We start from the raw sequence: 20287 nt of genomic DNA on the forward strand, positions 1-20287 counted from the left end.
TTTCTATTAATGGAATGCTGCTCTATTTTGGGACCAATTTAAGGACTATTTCCTTTACAGTTATACTCTGTCACCCACTCACATTCATTTACTGTCTCCTTGCTATGATTTTTCCCTGTCACCTCCGGTAACTTCCAGTGGTATTATTTATGACATTAACACACAAACATTCTCACCTCCATATCCTGAGAGCATCTCAAACTTATGTGTTCAAAACTAATCTCATTATAACTTTTCCAACCACAGCCCCAAAGTTTGAGTTCCTTCTCTTCGCCTCTCCAATTTAAGTAGGTGATACACTCATCCACTCTGTCTCCAAAGATGTGGGACTAAGGGATCCTCCTGTATCCCCTTCTGTCATCTTCACCGCCAACTGGTGACCAAATACTACGAATTCTTCTGTCTGAACACCTTCCACATCTGTTCCCTCCTTTACATTGCTGCCTGAATTCAAATCTTTATACTGTTGCTGTGGTTTAGATTTTCATCATCTCTCACCTCAGCATTTAGAATAATCTCCCTATTGAATATTCTCTCTTTAAAAAAAAAAAAACTAAATTTATTTTTTTTAATTGGAGAATAATTGCTTTACAATATTGTGTTGGTTTCTGCCATACATCAACATGAATCAGCCATAGGTATAAATATATCCCCTCCATCTAGAACCTCCCTCCCACCTCCCACCCCATCCCACTCCTCTAGATTGATACTGGCTTTTTCCTCCTACCTTTTATGCTGAAAACTAGTTCTTAAACTGTCTATGCAAAGAACAGGTTTTATCACGTTACTTCCATTTTTAAAGATCTTTGGTTCTGCAGTGGCTACAAAAAGGAATCCCAACTCCTCTGCTCCAGTCAAAACTCTTCAAATTCATCATTTACATTTTTCATGCCTCTTTAATTCTTTAAATGCATGAAATCTATGCTCCAGCCTCTTCACTGATAGTGCTCTTGCATTTTAAAGCTGCACGCCCACTTATATCCCTGTGCTTCTGCACACGCTAAGTCTCGCTCAGTGAAAAGCCTACCTCGAGTTATTGGTCAGTTCCACTGAGCTCACATTCTCCTGGTTTCTAATAACTCTAGTTGTCCATTCTCAAATAAACTATGTCCCTTACATGTCACTTCCTGTGTTTGTCTTCCTTTTGTCACGTACAATCCAGATACTGAACACAGATTTTCTGCTTCCTTAGCTTTATGCCACCAACTAAGCACTCACTCGGGCTTCCCAGATGGTTCAAGTGGTAAAGAACCCCCTGCCAATGCAGGAGATATGAGTTCAATCCCTGGCAACCCACTCCAGTATTCTTGCCTGGAGAATCCTATGGACAGAGGGGCCTGGTGGGCTACAGTCCACAGAGTCCCAAAGAGTCGGGCACGACTGAAGCGACTTGGCACGGCACATCACAACCACTCACACAGGCATCTATGTGTGCGCCAAACTACTATCAACAAAATGAGGATGAGATAAATAGGTTCAGAACAATAAACAAGTTCTGAACAAATTCCTTAGGGAATTTCTGGAGTTCTAATAATGCTCTATTTCTTGAGCCAGGATGTGTGTGTTTCGAGAAAAACTAATGTATGGTTATGATTTTTACACTTTCCTGTCTTAATGTTTTCATAAGAGTTCACCTTAACCCTCTATGCAGATAAAAGTCCTATGATCACTATATCCAGTCTAACATTTCTTCAAGTCCACATTTTTTTTTTCCACAGCACTCTCCCCTGCACACTCCTGTGCCTCCAACCAGATTTCTGCCACCATGATGATTGATTCTTCTCCCTTGCTTTCTCTGTAATCCTTACTTCCTTTCTTCTCAGTATTTCTACACACCAAAATAAATAAGTTACTCTGTCACATAGAAGGCCATTTACTCCAGAGGAAAAAAAATGATGTGCTCCCTACAGGGGATAATGCAACTGCAGCAATGTAATTTTTTCCACTGAATTACACCAACATACAAATGGAAATCTCATATTGTTACACCAGCATATAAACATGTTCCTTTTTCTCCATTAAACTATAGATTTCTGAAGAAAACAATGCCTTACTTATCTCTGCTTTCCAAATTCCTAGCACAATGCCTTATATATGGCAAGTATTTGAAAAATACTGCTAAATAAACATGACTTTATTTCCCTCCGACCTAGGTGGGGTTACAATGGCTAGAGAACCTAAAACAGTGCTTCTTCCCAGTCTGTGGGCTGCAGGTTCCAGGGGTCACTGTTGATTTGTTGACTGGGTCTAGAATTCTTGTATGGTTGAGCACTGTCAGGATACTGAATTATACCTTGCATCTCCTTATATAGATGTGTATGTGTTTATACATACATGTGCCTTATTTTTAATACACAAGCTGCTGCAGTTAACAAATTATAAATTAATTGTTAAGTGACTGAAGTCAGTAATTTCTGGTTACTATGTGTTTTCTGTAAGAAAAAATACTAAAAGTACAAATAACATTTATGAAGTACATGGAATTTTTTGGCATTAAAACAATTTTCTTTATTTAAAAAGGCTGGTCCCACTAGTGTGGCAGAGTTTCTTTTCCCTTTCTGTTACAGTACATTTCCAGCTGGAGCTGTCCACATTTTATCTGATAAAAATATCTCATGAGGATTTGAGGTGGTTAGTTACAGGATACTTCCTGATGCCTCAGAATTTCTTTCCTACCACCTTGTTTGCTTTAAAAAAGCTTATTAATGGTTTAGCCATTGCTCAAAACACTTCAGCAGCTCCGTCTGAAAGCATGAGTGGAAAAGCCAAAACAATGTGTTGAGAGGAAAGAACTGTCTGGTAAGAGTAGCTGGACTAAAGGAAAACTATCACGAGGGCCAAACAAAATAAACTAAGTGTCACAGCCACCCCTGAATTAGAGATTTCTCGTCATAAAATACACCAACACATTGACAAAGGTCAAATTTTGTAGAAACAAAAAGAAAATTATCTTTCTTTAATTCAGCACTTCCTTTTTGTTTTACTATGTATGAACTCACTTCAAGAAAGACTACACCAGAACAGTATTAATAACCATACATTGATGAAGAAATTTCATCACATTATACTAGTGTTGTTGCTGTTGTTGTTGCTGTTGTCGTTGCTGTTGTTCTACTGCTAAGTTGTGTCCAACTCTTTGTGATCCCACGGACTGCATACGCCAGGCTTCCCTGACCTTCACCGTCTCCTGGAGTTTGCTCAGACTCACGTCCATTGATTCAGTGATGCTATCTAACCATCTCATCATCCGTCACCACCTCTCCTCCTGTACTCAGTCTTTCCCAGAACCAGGGTCTGTGCTAAACAGAAGTCCATGTTTGTCTTTCTGTTAGCCAAAGATTTAAGTTAATTAACATTTGACATGACAGCTTTGGCTTAATATACTTCTTGGATTTTTTACACTTTGACACTACTTCTCATTGCCGGGGTAAATAAAAATTTCTGTCTTGGAGTCTACTTTAAGGAAATGGAACATAGAGCCAGATCAAGACCTCAGATACTAACACATCAAAGTTTTGAGAAACATTAGCTGTCACATTTTTTTTTATTTCAATTCCAGAGTTTAAGAAATGAGAGTAATTATCCATCCAAGTGTTAGTGCATGTAATTTTCCATGATGAGTACCCACCATCAAAAGTACTCCAAGAGATCCTTTGAAAAAAGCCCTTGCATTAGAAAACTGCAAAATCTTATAAACTCTTAATACACTGGGACTGAAATCCAAGATGTAATAAAGACGTTTAAAATAAACCAACCAGTTTGCTCAGTCAGTCACTTGAGGCACTGGATTTAGATTCCAAAGATCTATAAAGAAAACTTAACCAGTAGCTGACACTATATCTTCCCGAGTCTCAGTTTCTCATGTGTAAGATGGGGATGATTATTAAAAACACCTAACTCACAGGACTCGAGAGAGGATGATGATTATTAAAAACACCTAACTCACAGGACTTGAGAGAGGATTGAATAGGATGGTGTGTGGGAAGAAAATGCCTGCTTCCAACCAAAACAAAATAATTGACACTGGACTTATTTTCCTGCTTGAAATAACAACAACATATAAGACAAAGCACTAAAAATAATTATTTTCAAGATATTGGACATGAAGAGGTGGAGGACAGTTTATTCTTAAGAGACAGGAAATAAATGAGGTGAGCCCTCTGAGTTGAGAAGATGGAATTGTAAGTTAAGAGAGACCATGAAAGCTAGAGTTCACAGAGCACAGAACAAAAAGGCAAAAGGGCCATGTAAAGAGAACTCGGAATCTGTGTAGGCTCCCTTTTGAGTATTCAGCTGAGTATTGATCATTATATGCATGTGAGGATAACACTTGAGACCCGAGAAAGAACCACCCCGAAGGAACAGAGAGATCAGGGCTCCTGGCACCCATATGGGACAAGAACAGTGTCTGTCCCCAGCAGTCAGAATGGAAAAACTCATAATTCACTGGGCAGAAACAATACTTAAGAGAAACTATGTAGCACTAATGGATTCCCAGGTGGCGCGAGAGGTAAGGAATCCACCTGCCAGCACAGGAGATGCAAGCGACTACAGTTCAATCCCTGGGTTGGAGGGATCTCCTGGAGAAAGAAAGGGCAACCACTCCAGTATTCTTGCCTGGAAAACCCCATGAACAAGGAGCCTGGTGGGCCACAGTCCATGGGGTTGCAAAGAGTCAAACACAACTGAGCGATTAAGTATACACAGCACATGTAGCATGAGCAGGATATATTAGAGAAGAAAAATATCTCAACTCAGTGACCATAAAGCCAGCTTAAGAAAAAAAAAAAGAAATTTGGAAAAAAAGAGAAAATTAAACCCAAAGTAAATGGAAGAAATGAAGTAATAGATCAGAGTGAAAACTCAATGAAATATAAAACAGAAACACAGTAGAGCAAATCAATGAACCGAAAGCTTGGCTCTTTGAAAAGATCAATAAAACTGAAGACAGACTGATCGCAGAGAGATAGAAAACACAAATTACCACTGTCAGGAATGAGAGCAGTAACATCACTACAGTGTCTATAGATGTGAAAAGGAAAACAAGGAAATATTTTTTAAAACATCTAATAAATGTTAATTTAAATAAAATGGAGAAGTTCCTTGAAATTCAAAACCTACAGGACTTCAAAGAAGAACACACAGCCTAAATAGTCCTATAGCTCTTAAAGAAATTCAATTTAAATTTAATTTAGTTAAAACTTTATCATAGTAGTAGTATGATAAAGTAGTAGTAGTTAAAAACTTTATCTTACACACATACACACACACATCCCTCTAAGCTTTATCATTTAACTGGTGAAATGCCACCAAATATTTAAGGAAGAACTGATATAAATTCTATGTAAACTCTACCAGAAAATTAAAGAGGCAAGAATACTTCCCAGTTTGATCAATGAAGCTGGCATTGCCTTGTACAAAAATCAGACTAAGATGATCACAAGAAAACTACAACCAATGTACTTCATAAGCATTGGTATAAATATTCCAAACAAAATTTTAGCAAATCATATCCAACAAATGTAAAAAGTATATTATGTCATGAACAAGTATGATTTAGCCCCACATGTAAGACTGATTAAATAGTCAAAGATTCATCAAAGTAATTTTATGAGTGAAAGTCATTCAGTTGTGTCCAACTTTTTGCAACCCCATGGGCGCTACAGACCATAGAATTCTCCAGGCCAGAATACCAGACAGGGTAGCCTTTCCCTTCTCCGGGGGATCTTCCCAACCCAGGGATTGAAACCAGGTCTGCTACATTGCAGGCAGACTCTTTACCAGCTGAGCCACAAAACCTACAAAACTGTTAAATGTGTTGAAACCTAATATTTATTTCTGACAAAATTCTCAGCAAATTAGAATTAGATATAAATCTCAAGCTAATAATATATCCCCCTATGATTAGGCAAAGAGATAAGCTCTTACTACAAGAGGGTCTAGTCAGTGAAATATACATCAAGAAAGGAAATTAAATGCACCCAGATTTGAAACAATAAAACTGTCTTTATTAACAAATTACATGAATTCTAGCCTAAAAAAATCCAGTGGTATCTACAAAAAGTTCTAGGGAGTGTATTAAGTCTGCAAGATTAACCTACAAAAATCTACTCTATTTCTCTACAGTAACAGTGAACAGAAAGTAAAATTAAAAATTAGTACTGCTTAAAATAATACTAAACCTTTGAAATACTATAGGGTGTATCTAGCAATAGATATGCAACTCTTTATGATAAAAGCTACAAATCATTGCTCAGAAAATTAAAGATGACTTAAGCAAATTTTTGTTGTTTAAGATACATTGTGTGCACATATCATGAGACTTCATAACATTAAGATGTCAATTCTCCCAAAATTGATATATGGATTTGAAGAATTCTAATCAAAATCCTAGCAATCTTTTTGAAACATAAATTGGAAAACTGATTAAATATATTTTATGGAAATGCAAAGGATCTAGAATACTCAAAAGAACTCAATATTCAAATATTGGGCTTCCCAGTGGTGCAAGTGCTGAAGAATCTGCCTGGCAATGCAGGAGATGTAAGAAATGATGGTTCAATCCCTGGGTCAGGAAGATCCCCTGGAGAAGAAAATGCCAACACACTCCAGTATTTCTTTTTCTATTTCTGGAAAATTCCATGGACAGAGGGCCCTGGTGAGCTACAGTCCATGGGGTTGAAAAGAGTTGGAGTGACTGAGCATGCACCCGCCATATGCAAAGATAGGCTTTTTAACAAATGGCACTGGAAAATCTGGATAGCCATTAGTTCATTGGAAACTCATCAACAGAAAGCAATACACGATTGATATACCTGTGTAGCAAATCTCAAAATAATTACGCTGAGTGAAAGACACCAGGAAAAGGAAGATAAACACTGCATGATTCAATTTCTATGAAACTTTAGAAAAATACAAAGTAATCTCCAGGGACAGAACACAGATGAGTAGTTACATCAGATCGCATCAGGGGATGGGAGGCATTAAGAAAGTCCATGAGGACACTTGGAGTTGATGGATATATTCGCTATCTTGTTTGTTGAAATGATTTCACAAAAGAAAACATAAATGAAAATTTATGTTTACCAAATTGCTCAATTTCAATATGTGTAGTGCATTGTATGTCAATTTTATCTTAATAAAGCTCTTTAGAGGTGTTTAAGTATATATATCTATATAGATATAGATATAGATATTGTTGTTTAGTCACTAAGTTGTATCTGATTCTTTTGCAACCCCATGGACTGTAGCCCACCAGGCTCCTCTGTCCACGGGATTTCCCAGGCAAGAATACTGGAGTGGCTTGCCATTTCCTTCTCCAGGTGATCTTCCTGGCCCAGGGATCGAACCTGTGGTCTCCTACGTTGGTAGGCAGATTCTTTATCAATGACCACCTGGGAAGCCTCTATTCAGAGAGTAGGATACTGGAAATATGATTTCTAGGTGATGGAAGAATAGAGGATGTGCCATTATGCATGCAGCAACATAAATTAGATGTTTATTTTCCTTCCCCATCATGCAACACTATTCTTTTCAATAAAGGATACCACTGAGCCACCTGGGAAGTGTTACATAAAAATTATATAACAATCTACCTATACAAATTATATTAATATATCACATTAGGATAGGTATAAAATATATATTATATAAAAATGTACCATTTTTTCCCAGACTTTGTCTCAGGCTTCAGAGAAGTTTCGCAAATAACCAAGCTGTCTATCTCTTACAACTCTTGCAATTTTGATGCCCAGAGCCAAATAGAAATTGATTTTATAGAAGGATTTTTTCCCTCTTGCTTTTCATTCCTAAGCTCATCACTTTGGGGTTGCCCAGTGGAGCATTCTCTCATGGAGCTGACTCAGGAGGCTGTGCTGAGTGATGGCCAGAAGGCTAGAGAGTAAGGAGCAGTGTTAAATTCAGCTTCACCACTCACTCGCTCTTTAACCTTGGGCCAGTCACTTAGCCTTGCCTTCTTTAATGATATAATGTAAATAATTCTTATATTTCAGAGTCATTATGAAGATAAAGGAAGATGGTATAGGTAAAGATTCTAATAAAAGGATCTCTAGAAATGTTCTATTGTACTTATGCTTATAAATTATCACAACAGATTGTGCTTTAAAAAATTCTTATGCTTACATTGTTGTGAAGAAGGAATATACCAGGTGGTATGGTTAAATATATTTTCTAATAATCCCATGGCTACAGGTGATGATTGCATGTGTGCTCAGTCGCTTCAGCGTGTCTGACTCTTTGCAACCCTATGGACTGTAGCCCGCTAGTCTCCTCTGTCCATGGGGATTCTCCAGGCAAGAATACTGAAGTGGGTTGATGTGCCTGCCTCCACAGGATCCTTCCAACCCAGGGATTCAACCCATGTCTCTTCTATCTACTGCATTGAAAGGTGGCCTCTTTCCCATTATTGCCACCTAGGAAGCCCACATATTATTAGAATACAATATAAAAAAACAGATGGGTTCCTCTGCCTGTTGGTGGCCCTAGTCTTCATATTAACGTAGGTGTTTTAGTTTAGTATACCTGCCTTATAACAAGTGCCATTCCCTGGAGACACTACAGAGAGCAAATCTCTATTGTAATCTTATGGCTCAGTGTCGGATGCTATATATGAGTGTGTCCACATCACCATAGCAACTGTGTGGGATAACTGTTGCCGCAGCCCACATGCTTGGCCTGGAGTTTTGACATTCCAGTAATTGCCAGTGTCGCAACCTTTAAAAATTGTCAAGAACTGGCACCCAGGCCATATGGCTACTAAATAAAGAAGCTACTGTCCCCTACAACTGTGATGGACATTGAGGTGACAAGTGAGCTTCTATCAAAGATGCGGTCACTGAGAAAATGATGTGAAAGAACTTGACCATTAAAAGATGATGTGAATTAGGAAATTGTGATTGCATCCTGACAACATGCCAGGGTAGAATCCAGGGGAAACACATGCTCTGGTACTTGACTTCAGGGTATCCATATAAATGAATAAAAAAATGTACTATTAGAACTAGCAACTTGTTTATCTCTTCAGCAAATACTTACTGAATGCCTATTATGTGCCCCTCATTTATTTTTAGATTCTGGAGCTATAGCAGGAAACAAAACAGAGAAAAATATTAATACCTTCCTGAATGGAGCTTAACATTCCTGTTAGAGGAAGGCAGGAAAAAATAAAGTAAAGTAAGTTATACTATGTTACATGATGATGACTGCTAAGAGGAAGATAAACTAGGGAAACAGGATTTAGAACGTGAGACAGAGCACAACTAAATAGGGTGGTCAGGGACCATCTTACTGGGGATGTGACTTGGTAAATCCCAGGAGGAGATGAGGGAGTAACATGGGGGAAACAGGTGGACACAGAGGAAGATGATCCCAGGAGGGGGAAACCACAGATACAAAGTCCAGAGAAGGGCACGAGCTGCGATATTTGAGGAAGCAGTTGGAAGGCTGGTGCAGCTGGAGCAACGTTCAGGGAACCCAGCAGATGATGGCAAAGAGGTCACAGAGGGGAGGTCTTGTAGGGTCGACTGGCACTGCATTGACCTTGGCTTTTATTCAAATGAAACATGAAACCTTTAGAGGTTGGGCAAAGGAAGTACTTGCACTGACTTTTTTTTTTTTTTTAAAGATCACTTTATGTTAAGAATTGATGGTAGACGTACACCACATGGAACTCCACTCAATGTCACGTGGCAGCCTGGATGGGAGGGGAGTTTCAGTTCAGTTCAGTCGCTCAGTCGTGTCCAACTCTTTGCGACCCCATGAATCACAGCACGCCAGGCCTCCCTGTCCCTCACCAACTCCTGGAGTTCACTCAGACTCACGTCCATCGAGTCAGTGATGCCATCCAGCCATCTCTCCTCTGTCATCCCCTTCTCCTCCTGCCCCCAATCCCTCCCAGCATCAGAGTCTTTTCCAATGAGTCAACTCTTCGCATGAGGTGGCCAAAGTACTGGAGTTTCAGGAGGGGAATTTAGGGGGGAAAGAATATATGTATATGTATGGCTAAGCTCCTTTGTTGTTCATCTGAAACTATGGCAACACTGTTAACTGGCAATACCCCAATACACAATAAAAATTTTAAACAAAAAATGGATAGTAGGCATGGGCATAAAAGAAACCACAGAGATAATTAGAAGACTACTGAGATATCAGGATGAGATATGATGCCTTGGATCCACGCAGTTAGCAGTGGAAGCAATGGATATTTTTAGTTAGTGAAAGTCAAATACAGGGAACCTCCATTTGCTGAGTGCCTCTGTGCCAGGCACTGTGAAAGGAGGTTCAGGTACAGTCGTATCATTTGTTCTTCATGTAGTTCTATTGGACAGTGCGTGCTAAGTTGCTTCAGTCATGTCTGACTCTTTGCAACCCTGTGGACTGCAGCCCATCAGACTCTTCCCATGGGATTCTCCAGGCAAGAATAGCAGAGTGGTTTGCCAGGCCCAGTACTCTTTCCTGGAGACAAGTAGTAGTATAACTGTTTTGTTCAATAGGGAACTAAAGCTTGGGCAGGTTCACTAGTTTTTCTAAGACCACATGTATTGAACTCAGTCTGACTCCAGAGTCCACAGTCTGCCACAAGGTCTCTCAGGTTTAAAGCACTACAGGATGTGTGACTGCATCAGTAAGAGTCATGGAAGTCTATGGGCAGGAGAAATCAGCATGGATCAGGGTATCCAAGGAAGGGACATCTTGGATGTGATATGGGTAAGTGGAGAGGAGGGGTCAGGCCAAAGTAGCCCAAGCAAAGAGAAAACAGTGCTGGAGTAGAAGAGTCCATTATGAAGGGAGCTTCTACTTGCTGAGGGACAATCATGACAGGATTCCAACCCACAAGTCCTGTTATAGAAAGCTTCACTGTCTATGTCAGACTGTTATGTGAGCAAGAAATAAACTTTTATGAAGCTGGCAGAAATCTGAGGGTTGTCACAGAAGGTATATTTACTACTCTGACTTGATACATTAATACCTTCCCACAACTGCTGAGGGGCAGCAGCTCCCAGGCTTTCATCGAGATGCGCAAACGCTCCGCCACTCCAAAGTGACTACAGAAATTAGAGGATGCATCCGTTTCCATGGTGACTCCCACCAAGCTGTTGCTTACAAAATATTTACTGATTAATTCAAAGCTTCATGACTATCAGAGCAGATATTAAATATGACTGAAGTGGCACATGATTTCTTTTCCAAGAAATAAAGTATTAATCCAAGTTCAGGGCATTTATTAAACTTCTGCTATAGCTTCTTTGGAGAAGGCAATGGCACCCCACTCCAGTACTCTTGCCTGGAAAATCCCATGGACAGAGGAGCCTGGTGGGCTGCCGTCTATGGAGCCGCACAGAGTCAGACATGACTGAAGTGACTTAGCAGCAGCAGTAGCAGCATCTTTTCTTTACCCAATTACCACTTTTTGAACATCCTTTAACATGCTCATGAGTTCATTCAAGAGTTGTTAAGAGAGGATGCAAAGATTAGCTAGCAATTGATCTCTTTCTTCTTTCCAGGTATGTTATAATTTATCTGGAGATACCTTTAAAATAAGGTTATACAGGACTTCCCTGGTGGTCCTGGTGTAGAGTATATGCCCATACAGGGGACATGGGTTCAATCCCTGATGCAGGAAGACTGCACATGCTTCAGGGCAGCTATGTGCATGCAGCGCAACCACTGAAGCTGGCACTCTAGAGCCAGTGCTCCGCAAAAAGAGAAGTCACCGCCGTGAGAAGCCCGCACACCGCAATGGGAGGGCGACCCCCTGCACAGCAAGCAGAGAAAGCCCAGCACGGCCAACAATTAATTCATTAAAAAAATGATAAAGCTACACATGTTAAGTAGAAACTAAGTGAAATGGTCCTTAAGAGCTCTAGGCATTAGCAAAGGTAGAAAATGCTTGTGTCTGGCTGGGGACGTTAGGGCTTCACGATATGGTTAGCACTTGTTGAGTCCTGAAGTTTGGTTGGGCTGCAAGAAGGACAGTTTGAGGCAAACTAGTTTTCTAGTCTTCCAAGCTTGGAAGACTAGAAAAATGGAAGAATGGAGCTGAGAAAATACAAGGCCGGTTCAGATAATGGAAAGTAAACTTGTTTCAACCAGAGTGGAAATGTCATATGGAACAACAGATAAGGCTGGGCCGTGAAAGTGGGAAAAGATGTCTTAAGGATCAAATATGCTAGGCCATGAAAGGGGAGTTTTCTTCTACATCCTAAGTAATTGACAAAAACATTGGAGCAAGAAAATTATATGATAAAAATCACACTTAAAAATGTCAATCTGACAGTATCATTTGAAGTTCATTGAATGAAACAGAGGTCAGTACTGGATGTGAGCAAGAAATGAACTTTTATTGCACGAAGCTACTGGGAATCTGAGGGTGTAACAGCATGTGCTGTCGAATGACACAGGAGTGGTGTAACCTTGGTGATCTTCCGCAGGGCTGAGGGGAGAGGAGGTGTCAAAGGTGACTTCAAGATTTCAGCTGTAGGTTCTTGAGAAAATTTTGTTAGTAGGGAAAAGGGAAAGGGGGACAGGGTGGGTAAAGAAGCTGAGTTTCGCACAAAATATTTGAAGTGTGAAGTTACACAGGTAGACGTGTGAAGACGAATGAGAGAAGTGGAACCGGTACCACAGTGATGTACGGCGGTAGTGGAGAGCCCCTGGAGCAAAATGACTGGCAGTCAGTAGAAGACTGGAAGCCTGGAGACATGAAGAACTTCGAGGCAAATGAAAACTGTCCTTAATATCTGTGTTTCAGATAGTACCTGCAGGAAGATCAGGGACCACTAGAGACCTAAAAATGTTTCACAAAGAACTATGAGGTAAACTTCTCAGATCAGATCAGATCAGTTGCTCAGTCATGTCCGACTCTTTGTGACCCCATGAATCAAGCACGCCAGGCCTCCCTGTCCATCACCAACTCCCAGAGTTCACTCAGACTCATGTCCATCGAGTCAGTGATGCCATCCAGCCATCTCATCCTCTGCCGTCCCCTTCTCCTCCTGCCCTCAATCCCTCCCAGCATCAGAGTCTTTTCCAATGAGTCAACTCTTCGCATGAGGTGGCCAAAGTACTGGAGTTTCAGCTTTAGCATCATTCCTTCCAAAGAAATCCCAGGGCTGATCTCCTTCAGAATAGACTGGTCGGATCTCCTTGCAGTCCAAGGGACTCTCAAGAGTCTTCTCCAACACCACAGTTCAAAAGCATCAATTCTTCAGCGCTCAGCCTTCCTCACAGTCCAACTCTCACATCCATACATGACCACAGGAAAAACCATAGCCTTGACTAGATGAACCTTTGTTGGCAAAGTAATGTCTCTGCTTTTCAATATGCTATCTAGGTTGGTCATAACTTTCCTTCCAAGGAGCAAGTGTCTTTTAATTTCATGGCTGCAGTCACCATCTGTAGTGATTTTGGAGCCCAGAAAAATAAAGTCTGACACTGTTTCCACTGTTTCCCCATCTATTTCCCATGAAGTGATGGGACCAGATGCCATGATCTTCGTTTTCTGAATGTTGAGCTTTAAGCCAACTTTTTCACTCTCCACTTTCACTTTCATCAAGAGGCTTTTGAGTTCCTCTTCACTTTCTGCCATAAGGGTGGTGTCATCTGCATATCTGAAGTTATTGATCTTTCTGCCGGCAATCTTGATTCCAGCTTGTGTTTCTTCCAGTCCAGCATTTCTCATGATGTACTCTGCATATAAGTTAAATAAACAGGGTGACAATACACAGCCTTGACGTACTCCTTTTCCTATTTGGAACCAGTAAACATATATTGTGACAAATATATTTTGTATGACAAATGTGACTGATTTTTGAGTGGTGAATTTGCACAAATGGAAAGTTAAGACATCATCATAGAGAGGCAATTGTTGGCATTGGACTAGCCTGTCAAATGCCAAAGTCATTTATATGCTGACTTTTCTGCTTGGTAGCTTTGTTACACTGGACAAAGGGCTTCCTGGAAGAGCACTGGTAAAGAATCCACCTGCCTGTGCAGGAGATGCAAGAGACTTGGGTTTGATCCCTGGATCGAGAAGATCCCCTGAAGAATGAAAGTACTGAAGTATTGGCAACCTGCTCCAGTACTCTTGCCTGGAAAATCCCATGGACCGAGGAGTCTGGTGGGTCTACAGTCCATGGGGTTGCAATAGAGTCAGACACGACTTCATGACAAAACAACAGCACTGGACAAGTTACTGAAATGCTCTTTCCACACTTTCTTCTCTTGTAAGTTTGGGATATTAAATGCCTACTTGATAGCGGTCTTAAGAGAAGAACATTGACTGGTACCCATGAAGCATTTAACAGTGTCTCAGTTCAGGCTACCAAAACAAAATACTGTTGCCTGGAATATTTAAGCCTGACCAAGATCACGGTGCCAGTATGGTTGGGCTGTGGTGAGGACCTCTTCCTGGCTTGCAGACAGCCACCTCCTCACTTGGCAGAGAGAAACAGAGCAAGCTCTCTGGTATCTCTGCTCATAAGGACTCTAATCCCATGATGAGGGCCCCACCCTTGGATCTCACAGGCCCCATCCCAAATACCCGCCTCAAAAGTCCTGTCAACACTCTGGCAGTTAGGACCACAATGTGTGAATTTTGAGGGGACACAAATCGGTCCATAGCACATAGTCTCTAGCATTTAGTAAAATTCAAAAAATCATATCACTAGTAGCATTTTTCTTCTGCACAGTATTTTTCTCTAGAAATTTCACAGAGCTTCTTACGAATCCCAGCATTTCAAAATAAATACAATAATGTGATTCTAAGAACAACAATAAAAAAATGTGATTCTAAGAATTCTAAACCAAAATTTACAATGTATGAAAAATGCAACTCAAACAAGTGTAAGTCACAAATCTCTACTGGGTACAGTAGAAACACAAGAGATTTGTGCATTTATGAACCATGTGCAAACCCTTGCTTCCACAAATGTTCCAGGTCAAAATGTTTTCCAGATTCTGATTGAATTGGTGTATGTTGCATCTGGGAAATTCTAGCAAAATATAAAAACCTTATTCAAGGGCATTTAATGGTTCTAAAATACTTTATTTGGCATTTAGTAAACTCCTTCAAAGTGGATGTTTCTTTAAAATTCTGGATAACTAAGGGTAATCGGACCTCATGTGGGAGATTTGGGACAACAAAATTCGTATTTGAACTGACTGCCTCAAAAGCACATGGCAAATTTTGTTTCATGGGAGTTCCCTTGATGCCTGAAATTTTAAGCCTCTGATCCCACTTTATCTGATGTTATTTTTTCTTCCTTCCATGTCTCTTAGTTTCTTTGGAGGAGGTGAAGAAGTAGGCATGGACCAGGGTTTCCTTTTATGTTCTCAGGCAATGTTTAATTAAACCTCAATTAGTGATGAGAGAGAAGAAAAGTCATCTGCTGATTCTTTCTAAACTGAATAGGTGGTTCAAATGGTCACAGGTAACTGGAGAATGTTCTTCATCGTGAGGTCAGCTTCCAGGGTACAAGGCATCTGCTATCCCAGATGAGGAATTGTGAGTTAAATTTGATGTCTGCATTCTCTTTGTCAAATAATTCAGTCCCAGAAATCTTTTGGTCCATGGTTCTACTTCAATATAAAACTAAATAATTTGCCTCTCTCGTACTGTAGGCACCCATGAAATACTAGATAGAGTAAAACCAGTAATTATTACAAAAAATTAACAGTAGAATTAGAATTCAAATAATTAGTCCATTAGTTGTCCAGCTATAACAGGTTGCTTTTCCAAACAAGAATCCGACTCATGTTGGGATTTGGGTTGTAATCACTGGAAACCAATTTTAGCTTGGCTCTCTTAAGTAAAATAAATACATATAAATATAAATAAATACTATTATTTGGAAGAAAAACGTGGACCTGTTCCCAAAGGCCATGAAACAGGAAGCTCAGCTTTCAGCAGTTTGGCCAGAGTATATCTGCACTTGGACCCTATCCACTCACTTTATTTTGAATAAATAGTGGCCATGCTTTGATTTACTTCACTTTCTCCAGATTCCTGGGAAAAAGCTTCTAATTCCTTGGGCCTGGGTTACATTCCTGTTACCTGGCAACCAGGGCATGGAGAATGCAGGAGGAAACAGCTACTTCAGCTTCCCTAATGAAAGGAATATATGGTCTTCTAGAATCTAAGTACAATGAGGAATTCATCAGTATTAGGAAAGGATTTGGATTCTAGGCAACCAAATAGTGAAGTTTACTATCGCTTAATTCAGTAATTGGAAATGATATAAGTGGCTTCATTACTAGCATCATTATCATAATTAACATTTAATAAGCAGTTATTTGCTTGCTAGGCTCTGTCTTATTTTAAGCTCTCAACAATCTTATAACTACCTTTAGCATTCTTTTATGGAAAAAAATGGAAGAAAAAATACTTAGTGAGGTTAACTGACTTGCTGAGATTACACAGCTAGTAAGTAGCAAAGCAACCTCAAACTTCAGGCTGTGTAACTCCAAATAAGCTAAAGCACACACATGGAGCTGACTTCTCAGCTGCCACGTGGCAATTTTATAGATTATTAAATACACCAACTGCTTAATAAGTACCTGCTGAAAACTCAGCTTGAACAGCTGGAGTATATAGTTGGTGCTCAATACTTGTTGAATGAATAAAGAAATGTATATTACATCATGCAAAATGCCAGGCTGAATGAATCACAAGCTGGGATTAAGACTGCCAGGAGAAATATCAACCACCTCAGGTATGCAGATGGAGAAGGCAATGGCACCCCCCACTCCAGTACTCTTGCCTGGAAAATCCCATGGGCAGAGGAGCCTGGTAGGCTGCAGTCCATGGGGTCCCAAAGAGTCGGACATAACTGAGCGACTTCCCTTTCACTTTTCACTTTCATGCATTGGAGAAGGAAATGGCAACCCACTCCAGTGTTCTTGCCTGGAGAATCCCAGGGACGGGGAAGCCTAGTGGGCTGCCGTCTATGGGGTCACACAGAGTCAGACACGACTGAAGCAACTTAGCAGCAGCAGCAGGTATGCAGACAATATCACTCCAATGGCAGAAAGCAAAGAAGACTGAAAGAGCCTCTTGATGGGGGTGAAAGAGGAGAGTGAAAAAGCTGGCCTAAACCCAACATTCACAAAACTAATATCACAACATCCAGTCTCACACCTACTTGGCAAATAGAAGGGAAGGAAGTGGAAACAGTGACAGATTTTATTTTCTTGGGCTCCAAAATCACTGTGGACAGTGACTGTAGCCATGAAATTAAAGACACTTGCTCCTTGAAATAAAAGCTATGACAAACTTCTGTTTAGTTTAGTTGTACAATCATGTCTGACTCTTTGAGACCCCATGGACTGCAGCACGCCAGGCCTCCCTGTCCATCACCAACTCCCAGAGCTTGTTCAAGCTCATGTCCATTGAGTCAGTGATGCCATCCAACCATCTCATCCTGTTATCCCCTTCTCTTCCTGCCTTCAATCTTTCCCAGCATCACAGTCTTTTCCAATGAGTCAATTCTTCGCATCAGGTGGTCAAAGTATCAGAGTTTCAGCTTAAGCATCAGTCCTTCCAATGAATATTCAGGACTGATTTCCTTTAGGATTGACTGGTTTGATCTCCTTGCAGTCCAAAGGACTCTCAAGAGTCTTCTCCAGCACCACAGTTCAAAAGCATCAATTCTTCAGTGTTCAGCTTTCTTTATGGTCCAACTCTCATATCCATACGTGACTACTGAAGAACCATAGCTCTGACTAGACAGACCTTTGTTGGCAAAATAATGTCTCTGGTTTTAATATTCTATCTAGGTTGGTGACAGCTTTTCTTCTAAGAATAAGAAAAGCTTTAATTTTAATTTCATGGCTGCAGTCACCATCTGCAGTGAGTTTGGAGCCCTAGACAGCATATTAAAAAACAGAGATATCATTTTGCTGACAAAGGTCTGTCTAGTCAAAGATACGGTTTTTCCAGTAGTCCTGTACGGATGTGAAAGTTGGACCATAAAGAAGGCTGATTGTCGAAGAATTGATGGTTTTTGAATTGTGGTGCTGGAGAAGACTCTTGAGAGTCCTTTGGACTGCAGGGAGATCAAACCAGTCAATTCTAAAGGGAATAAATCCTGAATATTCATTGGAAGGACTGATGCTGAAGCTCCAATACTTCGGCCACCTGATGCGAAGAGCTGACTCATTGGAAAAGACCTTGATGCTGGGAAATATTGAGGTCAGGAGGAGAAGGAAACAACAGAGGATAAGATGGTTGGATGGCATCACCAACTCGATGGACATGAGTTTGAGCAAACTCTGGGAGATGGTGAAGGACAGGGAAGCCTGGCATGCTGTAGTCCATGGCGTCACAAAGAGTCAGACACAATTTAGCTACTGAACAACAACAATATTACATATTTAATAAAACACCTGGCAGGTGTCCCTCCCCTTCATAGTTCCCCCACAACATGCAGTCTGAACCCAGTGCTGAGTTGGTGATCCCATGGAAAAAAGGATTGAAGTCTAAGTTATAATGAAATGAATGTATATTCATAATGATACCATAAACTGTGTATTTAAGCAGTTTCTTATCTTTATTACTTTGTATATATGATAATATTTTTAATGGCTTCTTTGGATAAAAGATTGTATACAGTTGGAATATCTTTGTGAATATTTAATGCTTTAACTCCATGGTTTTCCACTCCACCTTTTAAAAAATGGATCAATCCTGGAGACTAAGAAATAAAGAATATTTTAGACACTGGACAGACATCTATGGATGAGCCACAGTTAACATACCCAAAGACAGGTTCCACCTTAACCTCTAGCAATAATTAGAATGAAGAAACTTAAATTTTGCTTAAGACTTAAGCAAAAATTAGACTTAAAAAGTCAGAAATTCTTTTCAAAGTACAGTGTCTCAGCTCTGAACTGCTTCATTGTAGATAGTAATCAGACCAGAATGAGACAGGCCAAATATTTCTTTGGAGATCTTATTCTCAGATCTATAGATTAGAAAATAATAACACTAATTTATTACAATTGCAAAATGGTTCATTGTTTCCTCTTTGATTCACTGGCCCTCTCTTGATCCTCAGATATTATTGTTGTTATTTTACAGATGAGCAAACTCAAAAAGGTTTCCTGGCTTGCCCAGGAAAGAGCATATAACTGACAAATTAAGAGCTAAAATCTGAATCTATGTTATTTTAATTACATTCTTTTAATTATATTGTGTTGCTTTCAGTAAATGCAAAACAAATCCATGGGACACTGGATAGAAACAAAATTGTAATTATTATAAAAATGAATAGTTGAATTGGAACTCAAATACAGTAATTAGCAAGTGGTTGTCCAGTTGCTAATATTGGGACACCACTGAATCCAACATGGAATCGCAGAATGATGGACAGCAAGAAAAATCAGTCTCTCACTGAGTAGTCTCAAGGAGATTTAGTCTAGTGCTTCCCATGTTATTGGGTTTTGACTTCAGTACATTGTACTGCTAAGTCGCTTCAGTCGTGTCCAACTCTGTGCAACCCCATAGACGGCAGTCCACCAGGCTCCCTCGTCCCTGGGATTCTCCAGGCAAGAACACTGGAGTGGGTTGCCACTTCCTTCTCCAATGCAGGAAAGTGAAAAGTGAAAGGGAAGTTGCTCAGTTGTGTCCAACTCCTAGCGACCCCATGGACTGCAGCCCACCAGACTCCTCCGTCCATGGGATTTGCCAGGCAAGAGTACTGGAGTGGGGTGCCATTGCCTTCTCCCTCAGTACATTGTATTAGATACCAATCCACTGGAAAGGACCTGGGCTGTGTTGTGTCTGGCATTCTGAAGGCATGTCTGGTGACATGATGGCATAGAGTTAAGTTGGGACTGAGTCCAGGAGATAAAAAAGTATTTCAAAGAATGGTTTCTTATAACCCCTCAGTGATTCTCTATGTTAATACAGTGCTGCAGTGTTTGAAAAATGCTCAGTCAAGATATAAGCAATTTGATGTGTTTTCAACCTGTGAAGAAGGAAATGGCAACCCACTCCAGTGTTCTTGCCTGGAGAATCCCAGGGACGGGGGAGCCTGGTGGGCTGCTGTCTATGGGGTCGCACAGAGTCAGACACGACCGAAGCGACTTAGCAGCAGCAGTAGCAGCAACCTGCAGTAGTAGTGTTATTTGCTCAGTGGTGTCTGACTCTTTGCGACTCCGTGGACTGTAGCCCACCAGTCTCCTCTGTCCTCGGAATTCTCCAGGCAAGAATACTGAAGTGATTAGCCATTCCTTTCTCCAGGGGATCTTCCTAACCCAGGGGATCGAA

The 20287-nt window shown here is 40.4% G+C and overlaps 1 protein-coding gene across 2 annotated transcripts in view; it reads left to right on the plus strand.

The window, feature by feature from the left end:
- The window catches only part of GRM5 (glutamate metabotropic receptor 5), a 650668-nt gene that overhangs the window by 485971 nt on the left and 144410 nt on the right, over window positions 1–20287 (plus strand). The window lies entirely within an intron of this gene.

The sequence above is a fragment of the Bos javanicus genome, chromosome 29, assembly GCF_032452875.1.
Source record: "Bos javanicus breed banteng chromosome 29, ARS-OSU_banteng_1.0, whole genome shotgun sequence".
Lineage (NCBI taxonomy): Eukaryota > Metazoa > Chordata > Mammalia > Artiodactyla > Bovidae > Bos > Bos javanicus.